An 11876-nucleotide genomic window follows, 5' to 3' on the forward strand; every position below is an offset into this window, starting at 1 on the left:
TGAGAACTTCTGAGAAAAAAAAAAAAAAAGTCATTAGAGTTGCTCGACATGAGCTTCCAAAATGTTGGTGAAGTTATTCATGGTATGTATAAGGCACAAGTCTCCATAGATTGACTGCAAGATGACCCAGATATTTCAATGTAGTAACAGAGGCCATGTTCAGAGCTGAATTATAAAATATGGGGTCATAGTCAGTTCCTGATTCAAAATAGATGTTAAGGTGAAAATAAATCAAAGCGACCTTATTATCGCTGTCACTTCAATCTCAGGTAGATAATTGTTAAGGCAGGCTCGCCTTATAGACGGAATGAAGAAAGTCAGTCTATCAAGAACACTTCATGCAATCTTGTGGTAGAAACTACAACATAAAAACTGGTGGAATGCCAAAACGATTTGGGAGACAAAACAGAACCATTAGCCTTGTGGAGTGTTTTGCTACTTGATCCTGGAAGGATTGACGCCATCTTCTTTGGTCTCTTTGATTGCGATGTGATGAAGGAGTGGACCAAATGGGTGATGATCTGAGGGTTGCAGGAGGTTGATTTGAAGGTTTTGGCTCAAACAGGCCCAGCTTAAAGTGGAGAGCTACCCTAAAAGACAAAATGACATTAAAATGTTCCAAACGGGCTCCACTGCCTGTTTCCCTTAGATAGAATGGCGGACCTGAGAACCGAGGGACAGCTGACATCACAGGCACCCTGGACAGGTAAGTGTGCTTATTAAAAGTCAGCAGCTACAGTGTTTGTAGCTGCTGACTTTAAAAAAAAAAATTCAGCTGGCCCACCACTTTAACCAGAAGTTCTTTTCCTTCTTTTATGTTGTATACTGTGTATGCATGGGCGTCCGCAGCAGGGGGCAAGGGGGGGTCAAGTGCCCCCCCCTGGAATCCCCAAGGTGTTGCCACCGCCGCCGCCGCCATGCTGCATTTTTTTTTCTCCTCTGGTTTACAGCGCTGGATGGCTGTGTTCGGCGGCCGCTCTGTAACACAGTCCCGCCCCCCCAGACCAGCACATGTGATAGTAGAGAGAATCAACGTTCCGCCTATCACATGAGCCGGTCTGGGGGGGCGGGACTGTGTTACAGAGCGGCCGCCGAACACAGCCATCCAGCGCTGTGATCCAGAGGAGTAGATGCCCATCCCTGCTACAGTGCCTGGATAGGAGGATCGAGGGGGGGGGGGCTGCAGTGCTCTCCTCCATTACCGCACTCTCCTGCCCCCCCCAGTGCTCTCTTCCACCACCGCGCTCTCCTGCCCCCCCCCCCCGTGCTCTTCTCTTCCACCACCGCACTCTCCTGCCCCCCATGCTCTCCTCCACCACCACACTCTCCTGCCCCCCCCAGTGCTCTCCTCCACCTCCACAGTCTCCTGCCCCCCAAGTGCTCTCCTCCACCACCGCACTCTCCTGCCCCCCCCAGTGCTCTCTTCCACCACCGCACTCTCCTACCCCCTCAGTGCTCTTCTCTTCCACCACCGCACTCTCCTGCCCCCCCAGTGCTCTCCTCCACCACCGCACTCTCCTGCCCCCCCAGTGCTCTCCTCCACCACTGCACTCTCCTGCCCCCCCCAGTGCTCTCTTCCACCACCGCACTCTCCTACCCCCCCAGTGCTCTTCTCTTCCACCACCGCACTCTCCTGCCCCCCCAGTGCTCTCCTCCACCACCGCACTCTCCTGCCCCCCCCCAGTGCTCTCCTCCACCACCGCACTCTCCTGCCCCCCCAGTGCTCTCTTCCACCACCGCACTCTCATACCCCCCCAGTGCTCTTCTCTTCCACCACCGCACTCTCCTGCCCCCCCAGTGCTCTCCTCCACCACCGCACTCTCCTGCCCCCCCAGTGCTCTCCTCCACCACCACACTCTCCTGCCCCCCCAGTGCTCTCCTCCACCACCGCAATCTCCTGCCCCCCCCCAGTGCTCTCTTCCACCACTGCACTCTCCTACCCCCCAGTGCTCTTCTCTTCCACCACTGCACTCTCCTGCCCCCCCAGTGCTCTCCTCCACCACCGCACTCTCCTGCCCCCCCCCCAGTGCTCTCCTCCACCACCGCACTCTCCTGCCCCCCCCAGTGCTCTTCTCTTCCACCACACACTCTCCTGCCCCCAGTGCTCTCCTCCACCACCGCACTCTTCTGCACCCCCAGTGCTCTCCTCCACCACCGCACACTCCTGCCCCCCCCCCCAGTGCTCTCCACCACCGCACTCTCCTGCCCCCCATGCTCTCTTCCACCACAGTGCTCTCCTCCACCACCGCATTCTCCTGCCCCCCCCCCGTGCTCTCCACCACCGCACTCTCCTCCCCCCCATGCTCTCCTCCACCACCGTGCTCTCCTCCACCACCACACTCTCCTGCCCCCCCCGTGGTCTCCTCCACCACCACACTCTCCTGCCACCTCCTCCAGTGCTCTCCTCCACCACCACACTCTCCTGCCCCCCCCTGTGCTCTCCTCCACCACCGCACTCTCCTGCCCCCCCAGTGCTCTCTTCCACTACCGCACTCTCCTACCCCCCAGTGTTCTTCTCTTCCACCACCGCACTCTCCTGCCGCCCCAGTGCTCTCCACCACCGCACTCTCCTGCCCCCCCACCAGTGCTCTCCTCCACCACCGCACTCTCCTGCCCCCCCCCCGTGCTCTTCTCTTCCACCACCGCACTCTCCTGCCCCCCAGTGCTCTCCTCCACCACCGCACTCTCCTCCCCCCCATGCTCTCCTCCGCCACCGTGCTCTCCTCCACCACCACACTCTCCTGCCCCCCCAGTGGTCTCCTCCACCACCACACTCTCCTGCCACCCCATCCAGTGCTCTCCTCCACCACCACACTCTCCTGCCCCCCCCAGTGCTCTCCTCCACCACCGCACTCTCCTGCCCCCCCAGCGCTCTCCTCCACCACCGCACTCTCCTGCCCCCCCCAGTGCTCTCCTCCACCACCGCACTCTCCTGCCCCCCCCAGTGCTCTCTTCCACCACCGCACTCTCCTACCCCCCAGTGCTCTTCTCTTCCACCACCGCACTCTCCTGCCCCCCAGTGCTCTCCTCCACCACCGCACTCTCCTGCCCCCCAGTGCTCTCCACCACCGCACTCTCCTGCCCCCCCCAGTGCTCTCCTCCACCACCGCACTCTCCTGCCCCCCAGTGCTCTCCTCCACCACCGCACTCTCCTGCCCCCCCAGTGCTCTCCTCCACCACCGCACTCTCCTGCCCCCCCCATGCTCTCTTCCACCACCGTGCTCTCCTCCACCACCACACTCTCCTGCCCCCCCAGTGGTCTCCTCCACCACCACACTCTCCTGCCACCCCCTCCAGTGCTCTCCTCCACCGCCACACTCTCCTGCCCCCCCAGTGGTCTCCATCACCACCACACTCTCCTGCCACCCCCACAGTGCTCTCCTACACCACCACAACACTCTCCTGCCCCCCCCCCCCAGTTTTCTCCTCCCCTGTTCTTGCTGCTCTCCAGCTCTCCCCATCCTTCTCTAGCCACCATCCCAGTGCTTCCCCCCCAGTGCTCTCCCCCCTGTCCCCCCCCAGTGCCCTCCCCCCCGTTCCCCCCCAGTACTCTCCGCCCCTGTTACCCCCAGTGCTCTCCCCCCCCCCGTGCCCTCCACTCCCCCCAGTGCTTTCTCCCCCCAGTGCTCTCCTCTCTCCCCCTGTTCTTTCCCCCCAGTGCTCTCCCCTCAGTGCTCTCCACTCCACCCAATGCTCCCCCCTGTTCTTCCCCCCCCCCCAGTGCTCTTCAGCTCTCCCCATCACTCTCCAGCCCCCACCCCAGTGCTCTCCAGCCCTCCTTACTCCCCACCCCTTTTCTTTCTGCCCCCCTGGTGCTCTCCAGCCCCCCCAGTGCTCTCTACCCTCCATGCTCTCCACCCCTGTTCTTTTTGCCCCCCCTAGCACTCTGCACTCCCCACCCCTGTACTCTCCCCTCCCCCTGCATTTTGCGCCCACCCATGTGCTCTCCACCCCACATAGTGCTTTCCAGTCCCCCGTGCTTTCAACCCCTGTTCTTTCTGGCCCCCACTGGTGCTCTCAAGCTCCCCCCCATTGCTCTCCACTCCCCCACACTCTTAGCCCCCCAGTGCTCTCAGCCTACCTTGCTCTCTACCCCTGTTCCTGTTGGCCCCATCAGTGCTCTCAAGTTCCCCCCAAGCGCTCTCCGCTCCCCACCCCTGTGATCTCCACTCCCCCTCGCTCTTTTCCCCCACCCATGTGTTCTCCAACCCTGCCAGTACTCTTTGCTCCCCCCTTCTCTCCAACTCCCACTCAGTGCTCTCCACTTCCCCAGGACCAGAGGGCAGGCTGACTGGGGCCAGAAAATGAGGACGGCTGAAGGTGCAGGTGGCCAGGGACCACTCCATCTCACAGCAGACAGATCCTCTGGAAGGAGCACCGTCCCCATCCAAAACGAGAACAGACCCTGCCTGCTGCTGGCCATCATGGATATCCTGCTGGCATGCAAGGTACTGTACCGAGCATCAACAACACACCTTCCCACAGACAGGGACTGCAGACTGGGACATGGGGCACAGGAGGGGCTGCATTTGATAGACACAGTGAGGCTGCATTTGAAGGACACAGTGAGGCTGCATTTGGTGGACACAGTGAGGCTGCATGTGGTGGGCACAGTGAAGCTGCATTTGGTGGGCACAGTGAAGCTGCATTTGGTGGGCACAGTGAAGCTGCATTTGGTGGGCACAGTGAGGCTGCATTTGGTGGGCACAGTGAGGCTGCATTTGGTGGGCACAGTGAGGCTGCATTGGTGGGTAGTGATGGCCGAACGGTTCGCCCGGCGGTCGTTTCGCGGCGAATTTCCGACTTTCGCCGTCCGCGGGTTCGAACGCCTTTTTCCGTCGTTCGCCCCGGCGGACTTACGTGTTTAATGTATACAAGAACTTTAACCTTTCGTGACACGTTTATCATGTGTTACAGGACAACCAATTGAGACATGACAGCTCATGGACACTTGGACATTCCCCCTAACCTATAAATACACCCGATCCGGTGGCCATTTTACATTCTTTCTTCTGTCACTGTAGGGAAAGGATCCTGTGTGGAGTAGGGACAGAGAAAACGCTAGCTATTTGGTACACAAAAGTTCTTTTCAGGACTGGTATAGGTGTTAGGTCAGCAGCCTGAGTTTCTTTTGTCAGTTTAGATAAAGGGACAGAGCGCTGTATGCTGCTATTTTAGGGACAGCTCAGCCAGATTAGTCTTTCTTCATCATCATCATCATCATCATCATTAGCTGTTACTATCAGGTCCACAAAAGAGCTGTTCCAGCTAATCGTTCCAGCCTACTCTTTTTTGCCAATTTGTATAGGGACAGGCAGGAAGCAGTGTGTCAGGCAGTGAGGATAATTTTAAAGACTTGCTGTTACTATTAGTTCCACAAAGGTTCTTTTCAGGACTGGTATCAGTGGTACGGTAATAGGCTTGTACACGTATAATATTCTTTCTTCCAAATATAGAAAGAATATTATACTTGACTGCTGCCCTTCTGCTGCAGTCTGCTAATCATTCACAACTCACTTGTTCCACAAAGCTCTTTATCAGGACTGGTAACTTGGTCTGTCTAGGGTGCTACGGTACATAGGCTTGGGTGCGGTACAGTCTGCTGTTCTGTAAGGACCGCTATCGGTCCACAATACATAGGGTTGCCGTGCACTACTGCTGACCGCTGCCCTATACTGCAGCAGTCCTTCATTGGTATAGGGACTGACGTACAGTCTGCTAATCACTAACACACAACCTGCTTGGTCCACAAAAGTTCTTATAAGGACTGGTAACTTGGTATAGGGTGCTACGGTACATAGGCCTGAGTGCGTTACAGTCTGCTGTTCTGTAAGGACCGCTATCGGTCCACAATACATAGGGTTGCCGTGCACTACTGCTGACCGCTGCCCTATACTGCAGCAGTCCTTCAGCGGTATAGGGACTGACGCACAGTCTGCTAAACACTAACACACAACCTGCTTGGTCCACAAAAGTTTTTATAAGGACTGGTAACTTGGTATAGGGTGCTACGGTACATAGGCCTGAGTGCAGTACAGTCTGCTGTTCTGTAAGGACCGCTATCGGTCCACAATACATAGGGTTGCCGTGCACTACTGCTGACCGCTGCCCTATACTGCAGCAGTCCTTCATTGGTATAGGGACTGACGTACAGTCTGCTAATCACTAACACACAACCTGCTTGGTCCACAAAAGTTCTTATAAGGACTGGTAACTTGGTATAGGGTGCTACGGTACATAGGCCTGAGTGCGTTACAGTCTGCTGTTCTGTAAGGACCGCTATCGGTCCACAATACATAGGGTTGCCGTGCACTACTGCTGACCGCTGCCCTATACTGCAGCAGTCCTTCATTGGTATAGGGACTGACGTACAGTCTGCTAATCACTAACACACAACCTGCTTGTTCCACAAAAGTTCTTATAAGGACTGGTAACTTGGTATAGGGTGCTACGGTACATAGGCTTGAGTGCGGTACAGTCTGCTGTTCTGTAAGGACCGCTATCGGTCCACAATAGATAGGGTTGACGTGCACCACTGCTGACCGCTGCCCTATACTGCAGCAGTCCTTCAGCGGTATAGGGACTGACGTACAGTCTGCTAAACACTAATACACAACCTGCTTGGTCCACAAAAGTTCTTATAAGGACTGGTAACTTGGTATAGGGTGCTACGGTACATAGGCTTGAGTGCGGTACAGTCTGCTGTTCTGTAAGGACCGCTATCGGTCCACAATAGATAGGGTTGACGTGCACCACTGCTGACCGCTGCCCTATACTGCAGCAGTCCTTCAGCGGTATAGGGACTGACGCACAGTCTGCTAAACACTAACACACAACCTGCTTGGTCCACAAAAGTTTTTATAAGGACTGGTAACTTGGTATAGGGTGCTACGGTACATAGGCCTGAGTGCGTTACAGTCTGCTGTTCTGTAAGGACCGCTATCGGTCCACAATACATAGGGTTGCCGTGCACTACTGCTGACCGCTGCCCTATACTGCAGCAGTCCTTCATTGGTATAGGGACTGACGTACAGTCTGCTAATCACTAACACACAACCTGCTTGGTCCACAAAAGTTCTTATAAGGACTGGTAACTTGGTATAGGGTGCTACGGTACATAGGCCTGAGTGCGTTACAGTCTGCTGTTCTGTAAGGACCGCTATCGGTCCACAATACATAGGGTTGCCGTGCACTACTGCTGACCGCTGCCCTATACTGCAGCAGTCCTTCAGCGGTATAGGGACTGACGCACAGTCTGCTAAACACTAACACACAACCTGCTTGGTCCACAAAAGTTCTTATAAGGACTGGTAACTTGGTATAGGGTGCTACGGTACATAGGCCTGAGTGCAGTACAGTCTGCTGTTCTGTAAGGACCGCTATCGGTCCACAATACATAGGGTTGCCGTGCACTACTGCTGACCGCTGCCCTATACTGCAGCAGTCCTTCATTGGTATAGGGACTGACGTACAGTCTGCTAATCACTAACACACAACCTGCTTGTTCCACAAAAGTTCTTATAAGGACTGGTAACTTGGTATAGGGTGCTACGGTACATAGGCTTGAGTGCGGTACAGTCTGCTGTTCTGTAAGGACCGCTATCGGTCCACAATAGATAGGGTTGACGTGCACCACTGCTGACCGCTGCCCTATACTGCAGCAGTCCTTCAGCGGTATAGGGACTGACGTACAGTCTGCTAAACACTAATACACAACCTGCTTGGTCCACAAAAGTTCTTATAAGGACTGGTAACTTGGTATAGGGTGCTACGGTACATAGGCTTGAGTGCGGTACAGTCTGCTGTTCTGTAAGGACCGCTATCGGTCCACAATAGATAGGGTTGACGTGCACCACTGCTGACCGCTGCCCTATACTGCAGCAGTCCTTCAGCGGTATAGGGACTGACGCACAGTCTGCTAAACACTAACACACAACCTGCTTGGTCCACAAAAGTTTTTATAAGGACTGGTAACTTGGTATAGGGTGCTACGGTACATAGGCCTGAGTGCGTTACAGTCTGCTGTTCTGTAAGGACCGCTATCGGTCCACAATACATAGGGTTGCCGTGCACTACTGCTGACCGCTGCCCTATACTGCAGCAGTCCTTCATTGGTATAGGGACTGACGTACAGTCTGCTAATCACTAACACACAACCTGCTTGGTCCACAAAAGTTCTTATAAGGACTGGTAACTTGGTATAGGGTGCTACGGTACATAGGCCTGAGTGCGTTACAGTCTGCTGTTCTGTAAGGACCGCTATCGGTCCACAATACATAGGGTTGCCGTGCACTACTGCTGACCGCTGCCCTATACTGCAGCAGTCCTTCAGCGGTATAGGGACTGACGCACAGTCTGCTAAACACTAACACACAACCTGCTTGGTCCACAAAAGTTCTTATAAGGACTGGTAACTTGGTATAGGGTGCTACGGTACATAGGCCTGAGTGCAGTACAGTCTGCTGTTCTGTAAGGACCGCTATCGGTCCACAATACATAGGGTTGCCGTGCACTACTGCTGACCGCTGCCCTATACTGCAGCAGTCCTTCATTGGTATAGGGACTGACGTACAGTCTGCTAATCACTAACACACAACCTGCTTGTTCCACAAAAGTTCTTATAAGGACTGGTAACTTGGTATAGGGTGCTACGGTACATAGGCTTGAGTGCGGTACAGTCTGCTGTTCTGTAAGGACCGCTATCGGTCCACAATAGATAGGGTTGACGTGCACCACTGCTGACCGCTGCCCTATACTGCAGCAGTCCTTCAGCGGTATAGGGACTGACGTACAGTCTGCTAAACACTAATACACAACCTGCTTGGTCCACAAAAGTTCTTATAAGGACTGGTAACTTGGTATAGGGTGCTACGGTACATAGGCTTGAGTGCGGTACAGTCTGCTGTTCTGTAAGGACCGCTATCGGTCCACAATAGATAGGGTTGACGTGCACCACTGCTGACCGCTGCCCTATACTGCAGCAGTCCTTCAGCGGTATAGGGACTGACGTACAGTCTGCTAAACACTAATACACAACCTGCTTGGTCCACAAAAGTTCTTATAAGGACTGGTAACTTGGTATAGGGTGCTACGGTACATAGGCTTGAGTGCGGTACAGTCTGCTGTTCTGTAAGGACCGCTATAGGTCCACAATAGATAGGGTTGACGTGCACCACTGCTGACCGCTCACCTATACTGCAGCAGTCCTTCAGCGGTATAGGGACTAAGAGTTTTGTCACAGGGTCATTTAAAAAATGACATGCAGAGGAAGAGGCAGGCCCTTCCGCAGGGGTGGTAGGGGTAGGGCAGGAGCAACAGGCTTGAGCCAAAGTGGGAAGTTGCAGAAGGTGCGTTCAATTACTTTAAAGGATGCACCAGACTTGGTTGAGTGGCTCGCTCAGCCTTACTCTTCTGCACCCTCCTCATCCTCTCGATCTGCACCCTCTTCTTCACTCTCTGCTATGTGCACCCCCAAAGACACTACCACCAACAACACGACCACCACCACCACCACCACATACCTTCCGCTTGAGTCACTGGAATTATTTTCCGATCCATATCAAGAGGACATTTCTGATGCGCAGCCACTCTTGGTATTGGATCAGGAAGAGGAGGTAGCAACAAGCGCTACTCAGCAGTCTGACGCCAGTACCCAGATCAGCCCAAGGAGGAGGTTGGTCCCCGGTGTTGCTGCCTACTCTACTTATAGCGGTGGGGAAGGTGACGTTGATGATGACGTGTCTAGTGATGTCACGTGGGTGCCCACAAGAGAGGAAGAGGAGGGGAGTTCAGAGGGAGATATGGACCAGCAGATAGGGAGGAGAAGCAGCAATGACTTACATTGCACAGCAGGGACAAAGCAGACTGCAAATGTATCAGGAGCGAGTCATCGACCATGTACGGTCACATCTGGCGCTCCCAGGACACCGGCACATGGCTCCGCAGTGTGGGCTTTTTTTAACGTGTCCGCTGCTGACAATAGCGTTGCCATCTGCAATCTTTGCAGTCAACGCGTTAGTCGCGGTAAGCCCAATACTCACCTAGGGACGACCGCCTTAAGAAGGCACATGAGCAGCCATCACCGAGCCCAGTGGGAGCAACGGAACACACAAAGCCACACTGCAGGCTCTCACCGTCCAGCCTCGTCTTCTACTTCTCCTTCTCCTCTCTCCTCACAATTGTCCTCCACTCCACCTTCCATCACGCCAAGCTCACATTTTTCTGCAAAAAGGCAGGCTTCCGTGGGCCTAATGTTTGAGCGTAAAAAAATGATGACGCCGGATAACCCTCTTGCCCAACGGTTGGCGGCTGGCTTGTCAGAACTCATAGCCCGCCAACTACTGCCATATAAACTGGTGGACTCGGAGGCCTTTCGCAAATTTGTGGCCATTGGAACACCACAATGGAAGGTCCCAGGAAGGAAGTATTTCTCAGAGAAGGGCATCCCAGAGCTATATGGCCATGTTCAGCGGCAAGTGAATGTATCTCTGGCACACAGTGTCGGTGCCAAGATACATCTGACCACAGACACGTGGTCTAGCAAACACGGGCAGGGAAGGTATATCAGTTTTACTGCCCACTGGGTGAACCTTCTGACGGCCGTCAAGCATGTAACCCGTGGCACCCGTGTAGATTTGGTTTTACCGCCACGGATTGCATGCAGGCCTGACTCTTCTTCTCCTCCTCCTACTCCATCCTCCTCCCTCTCCTCCTCAGCTGCCTCCTCCTTTTCCGCTGCTAGCGTCTCTTCCACTGCACCGCCCAAGCTCCCCAGAACCTATTCCACATGCCAGGTGAGACGTTGCCATGCCGTGCTGCGTCTGTTGTGCCTGGAAGCAAAGAGCCACACTGGCCCGGCACTCCTTTCAGCTTTGCGTTCACAGGCAGATGAGTGGCTAACACCGCTCAATTTGACAGTTGGTAAAGTGGTGTGTGACAACGGTGCCAATCTGCTTAGCGCATTGAAACAGGGCAAAATCACGCACGTGCCGTGCATGGCACACGTCTTAAACTTGGTCGTGCAGCGATTCCTTGTCAAATACCCTGGGGTCCAGGACATCTTGCGGCAGGCAAGGAAAATCTCGGCCCATTTCAGAAGATCTTACACGGCCATGGCTCGCCTTGCTGACATTCAGCGGCGACACCATCTGCCGGTCAGACGTCTTATTTGCGATTGCCCGACGCGATGGAACTCAACCTTCTATATGCTTGATAGGCTGCTCCAGCAGAAACGTGCAGTTAACGTCTACCTGTATGAACTCTGCGAAAGAAACGGTTCTGGGGAGCTGGGTTTTTTTTCACCGCGCCAGTGGCTGCTCATGCGCGACACATGCAGACTTCTGCGGCCATTTGAGGAGATCACCAAACTGGTCAGTCGCAGCCATGGCGCCATCAGTGACATGGTACCTTATGCCTTCTTTCTGGAGCGTGCATTGCGTCGTGTCATTGATCAGGCTGTGGAGGAGCAGGAGCGGGAAGATGAGGAAGTCGCAATGCTGGATGAATTCCCAGGGGGGGCTACTCTATCTGAGACAAGTCAACAACAGGAGTCTGATGAGGAGTCAGAGGAGGATGGTGCCGGGGCGGATGAGCAGGAGCAAGAAGAGCATGCTTTAAACCTTTCTGGGATCCCTGTTGTGCGAGGATGGGGAGAGGAGAATGAAGAGGACGACATTATCCTGGATGATGAGCAGGAGCCAGGCCACCACACCGCTTCCACTTTAGTGCAAATGGGGGCCTTCATGCTCCAGTGTTTTAATAGGGACCCCCGTATAAAAAGCATGAGGGTCAAGGACCAGTACTGGGTGGCAACGTACTTAGACCCCCGGTACAAACACAAAATGGCGGAAATGTTACCGCCGTCGCAGAGGGCTGTC

The sequence above is a fragment of the Lithobates pipiens genome, unplaced genomic scaffold (assembly GCF_037356315.1).
Source record: "Lithobates pipiens isolate NorthernLeopardFrog02 unplaced genomic scaffold, aLitPip1_a1.2 Scaffold_13, whole genome shotgun sequence".
Lineage (NCBI taxonomy): Eukaryota > Metazoa > Chordata > Amphibia > Anura > Ranidae > Lithobates > Lithobates pipiens.